The sequence below is a fragment of the Cupressus sempervirens genome, chromosome 2 (assembly GCF_028749045.1).
Source record: "Cupressus sempervirens isolate cs-2001-9-10 chromosome 2, ASM2874904v1, whole genome shotgun sequence".
Taxonomy (NCBI): Eukaryota; Viridiplantae; Streptophyta; class Pinopsida; order Cupressales; family Cupressaceae; genus Cupressus; species Cupressus sempervirens.
In genome coordinates, this window is record NC_143119.1 from 763,303,258 (window position 1) to 763,309,257 (window position 6,000).

A 6,000-nucleotide genomic window follows, 5' to 3' on the forward strand; every position below is an offset into this window, starting at 1 on the left:
TACACCTGATCGTAATGTTTGCCCCTTTATTCTTTTTTTATCATCATATTGCCCCTTTATTCTTTTTAAAAAATAAAGTCTTTATATAATCACATATTTAAATATGTACATAAAAATACTTTTGGAGATCAATAAATGACTCTTTGCATCTCCAAAATTAGTCTTGTGATACCAAAATTCATGAGGATCAATTCCTCTCCCATCTCTTTCCAACTTAGTGTTGCATGTTTAGAAGTAATGCATCCCTCCTTATGATGACTATACATAATCAATCCATTATTTATCGACTCTACATTTTTAGTACTTTGAATAATCAATTGTAATATTTTAATTACAACAGTGACATCAAGAGATTGTCTTTTTCTAATAGCGAATAACTTTATAACATACATATAAATGTAGCCACCACTTGTAAGTGAGTTGGTCTGTGCCTTGAGGTTTATTTTGTTGAGGTCATAGGTTCGACTCCCCTTTGTAGTGGAGAAGGGTTGTAGGCCAGTTTCCCTTATGAGACTTTTGTGCCAAGTACCTACTTCGTTGACCTAGGGTATAGGACTGGACTTTTTCCCTAAAGTTTTTTTAAAAAAGTTTTGTTGCTCCCACTTGTTGCCCCCTCCTTCGCCTAGGCCAAGTATGGCTATTAGAGCCATGTTTGCTCGGCCTGTTTCTTCTAGCAGTGTTTTGGGGGTTTGGTTTTTTTCTTCTGCTACTGGAGGCAAGGCTACCTCTTTTGTGGATGTGGCAACTTTTGAAGCTGATGCCCATGGTTTGGGGGTTTTGGCTGTGGATCGTCCGATTTTCCCTCGGTTGTGATTTATATCACAGTTTGCAAACTTATCCAGTTGGAGTTAGAGGATGATATTGCCGAAGAAATTGCTCATATGATTGCAGACTTCTCTGTGAGGGTAGCCATTTTCAAATGACAAGGCTTTTGGCCCTCCCTTTAGGCTCTTCATGCTTGGATTTCCAAGCACTGGAACCCGTTGACTGGGACCCATTGATTTCTAAATTTGTCTAGATTTACCCTATGGCTAGGATTTTTTTCATTGTTAATTTTGATGCTACTGACAATAGGAGGGCTATTTTGTGCACTCGCTTCAGCTGGGAAGATCATTGCCCTTTGTTGGCCAAACCTTGGCATGAGGGTTTGGACCCTGCATCTGAATCTTTTTCTCATATGCCTCTTTAGGTTAGGCTTCCGAATCTTTTCCTTCACCTATGGCTGGATTTGGTTCTTGAAGCTATGGGAGATCCCATTGGTGACTTCCAAATGGTGGATTCTAAATCTTTTGATATTATGCATACTACTTACGCTCACATCCTTGTGGTGGTTGATACTTTGAAGGGCCTCCTTGATAAGATCAAACTTGAGGTCCCTAATGGCTCCTGGATTTAGGCTCTAGACTATGAAGGAATCTCTTTCCATTGTAGGGTTTGCTCTAGGACTATACATATTGCAATGTGCTATCCTACGAAATTGAGGAAATCAAAGAAAAGACCTTCTTGGTGGTTTGGGGTTTTGGTCCAACATTACTCTGCTCCTATGGATTCCCCTATGACTGTGGCTGCTACAAGTTCTTGTAGCTCTGCCATCGAACCAGACTATTGATTCATTATTGGATGTGGATGTCGTGGTTGCCCCTCCCTTTGTGGGTTGGGTTCTTGTAGGTATTCTTTCTAGTGTGGTTTTTCGTGTTTCTCTAGGTGGGTCATATGTCGATGCTTTAGAAGTTGATGAAATCCAACTCCACAGCTCACCAATATCACCTGCATGCAAATAACCTGTCGAAGGGAAACCAAGAAGGAAGAGGTGGAGCTTGGAAAAACCCTAAATGGATTTGAGAGAGAACATATTGCAAAACAATAAAAATATATTTACAATGAAAATGCAATGTTGTGAAAATACAATGAGAGAGCTCGAATATAAAGGCTTCATGGAAGCTTGTAGAACAAGCTGGAAAGTAGTAGAAGATAAGGTTGACAACTAAGCACACTTCCACAAAAAAAGTGGAACATGCTAGAAGGGAACAAACTCCTGTGTTGTCAACAACTCATCACTACAAAAAATAACCACTAAATATTAAATAAATGCATTAACCTAAGTAAGCTTAAGTAATAGAATAAATAATTAATTATTTACTCTTAATACCCCCCCCCCCTTAAGTACAACTTAGGGGAATGTCTTAAGCTCACAAAACTAAGATGAAATGCAAAATGGGTCCCGACAACAAGGCCATGTTAGGTACCCATGTACAATGCAAAGAAATGTAACCTCTGAAAACAGGGAAAGAGAGAAAACCTCATGGGAAAAAACCTCCCCCAAAAAGAGGTAAGAACCTTGTGAAGGACTGAAGAAGCCTCCAACTAGGGGAATGTCCCCATAAAACAAGAACAAAAAGTGATCATGAAGAGCATCACTAAAGCATGAAGAAGTCGCAAAATCTGCCATCTGAAAGAAACTATTGATCTGAAGAACCTCCATGGAAGAAGAAGGCACAAACTGAGCGTGTCTATATGGTAGATGATCCATCTCACCGAAATGCATAGGTAGCCAGCCACTGCAATTGCCTTGTATATATGATCAACCACTGAATACATAGCTCACATTATCGAACCATCGAACCAAGGATGCATTAGAACAACAACATAACCCCCCCTTAATGCAGATGGGGTGAGATGATAAACAATTGAGAAGGTGGGCCAAAATCCTCTGCAAACAAAACCAAGAACAACGAGAGAGAAAGAGGTACAAACACCTATAAAGACATGGTAACACCGACACTACATGGGAAAACAAAAGGAAGAAGGCCAAAAACAACAAAAAACTATCCCCCCATGGTGCTTTATAAAAATAGTGCATGTACAACTATCTCAAAACAACGGTCATGAACCTGAAATGCAAAAGTGGCACTTTATCTCAGTGCATATACATAAAAGTGCTTACAAATGATGTCAAAAATGATCAAAAAAGGAAAAAAGTTGAGAAAAAAGATAGTATAACCTAAAACAAAGGAAACCATGCTAGGAAAATGATCCTCGAACTTGAAACACCCAAGATATCCACCATAGAGAAAAAAATGTCAAAAACATGATAGAAAGAGCATGGGCCAGAGTTTAAAGGAAATGATAGCATTTCTAAAAAGATGACAGAACCAGCTTTCCAAAAATATAACATTTTCCAAAAAACTAACATGAGACGCAAAAATATGCATGCTAGAGTCAAAAACAAAACTTCAAACTTCAACTACAAAAATGAGCAACTAAACTACATCAAAACCTAAAAATACTTGCACAAATGTCTCTATCTCGGAACTAGCTTTCTAGCGCTTCTTTTGGATTGGAAAAATACCTCTGTAAGATATGGCCAAAAAATTGCAATTAGGTCAAAATGACATTGGAGAGCCTGGTAGGGGTGCTGATGTAGGGTGACATCATGCGACTAACTTTGAGGGCCTGGGGGTCGTCACCACAAAAAAAAGTGTGACATGGTAGGGTCTACGTGGCAAAATGCCACCCTCGGATTCGGCCAAGTGGCAAATTGAACCACGCAGGCAAAAATTGACGGGCTGACTGTCCAGAGCAGTGCTGACTGTTCAGAGGTAGTGGGAACTAGTGGAGTGGAGGAGGAGCTGGATGCAGGTGGTAGGAAGTGGGGGTGCCACCGGCTATGGAGGAAGGTGGGCGGCGGCCTGGCCGTGGTGGTCCTGTGGCAATGCGACTAGTCGTGGCTGCTGTTAGGTTGCTTGGTGGCGGCCTCACGGCGGTGCGTTGGTGGCCGCTTGGTGGTGCCTATGTATTTATTTTTAATTTTAATTTTTTGCTCCAAATTCCATATAGTCCGTACAACAACCTATTGGGGGGCTAATTTATTTTTTTCGGATGCAATGTAGCCAAACTTGAAAAGTTTTATATGAATCTTGACTATAAACGGCCTTCCAAATCCAATGGTAGCATCCATTTGGGCCCAAAGTGCTTCGAAAAAATGCTCTTCCTCCGGATTGAAAAAAAATGCACAAACAAACTAGGGTTTGTGTCTCTGAATCACAGATTCAAAAATCCTTCAACGAAGTAACAGTAGAGCCACTCTGATACCATGTAGGAGTTGATGAAATCCAACTCCATAGCTCTCCAAGATCACTTGCATGCAAATAACTTGTCGAAGGGAAACCAAGAAGGAAGAGGTGGAGTTTGAAAAAACCCTAAACAAACTTGAGAGAGAACATATTGCAAAACAATGAAAATGTATTTACAATGAAAATGGAATGTTGTGAAAATACAATGAGAGACCCTGAATATAAAGGCCTCATGGAAGCTTGTAGAACAAGCTAGAAAGCGGTAGAAGATAAGGTTGACAACTAAGCACACTTCCACAAAAAAGGCGGAACATGCTAGAAGGGAAAAAACTCTGGTGTTGTCAACAACTCATCACTACAATAAATAACTACTAAATATTAAATAAATACATTAACCTAAGTAAGCTTAAGTAATAGAATAAATAATTAATAATTAATTAATTATTTACTCTAACAGATGCTTTGGTTTGGGAGAAGGAGGCTTCTCTGGTGGAGAAAGGTTTGACAAAGGTTAAAGGAAAAAATAAAAAACATTCTCAACAATCCTTTGATCGACTTCTTAGATCTCACTCTTTTGGGATTATAGGGTCCTAAATAGTTTTATTGAGTTTTTATTTGGTGGCAGAAGTGTACTGTGTTCTGTGAAGCCACCTTGATCACCTTATTTTGGTTGGTGACTTGTTTCACCTCAAGTCTATTGTATCTTTTGTTTGGACTCCATTGAAAATATTTTGATGTGTAACAGGTTTTAGGCACCCTTCTAAACCTATTTTCCTTACTCAAAAACATCATGTAAATGTAATCCAAGTTTGGACAAAGACTATAGCAAACTTTTATTTTCATCTGTATTTATTCTTACACAATGTTTTACTCAATTAAAAATAATATATAATAGTTTATTTTAGGAAAAATAAAACATCTTTCTTAACATTCTTGTAATGATTGTACGGCTTAAGACGTTATTTTTTAATGGCTGCAATAACAATTATTGATTTAATGCCCACACTTACTAATCTAATGTTCAAGATTTTTTTATCACACTACATCAATAGTTGTGACTTTAAAGTTGTTGTTGCCAATAACGACTACTCATAATTGAATGAAATGTATCCCTTCTTGTAAAAAAACCAATCACATGATGTTACACTAGATGCACTAGTATGGATGTCCCTTTGTCATGACTCGGCCTATGACTACCTACCTTTCATAACATTTTTGACATTTGACTATAGTTGACTTAGACTATATGTAGCAACTTTGTGTAGATTTTTTTGCTCACATATCATTAGTCGATCTTGTTAGATGATTTGACTTATGTCATCATGTTTTTTATCTACTTGTTATACATATGGGTTGATATTATGATATTAGTAATATTACATGTTTCAACTAGATGACATTGATATTATGTTTAACACTTATCATTCTTCACCGTGTTTTCTTCCAAACATGACTTCATTTTCTTCCAAATTTACCATGTTTTCTTCCAAGCATGGATTACAAACTCAATTCAATAAATAACCAATGAAGTTCTAAATCATGAAATGCAACACAATTAACTATTTAACAACATAATCCATGATACAATTCACTCCATTTTTCTCATATCTTGTAATATCTATCAATGAAATATTTTTTTATCACAATAAGTGTAGAAGGTGATGTGAAGTGATGAAGTGTGGTTGGATTGATGATGCAAAAGCTATTGATGTGAGTATGATAGAAAGATTCAAATATATAAAAATGACACCTTGAAAGCATAAGTGATAATTGTTCGCTAAATGAGAATGAAGGAGTTTCTTTATTAAAACCTCAAAGAGATTTGATGGTAGTGCGAACTTCTGAAGATCAATCGATCAAAGGAATTGGTAAAGAATTACGTGAATACATGACTCAGACAAAAAGAATTGATTCATGATAAAAGATT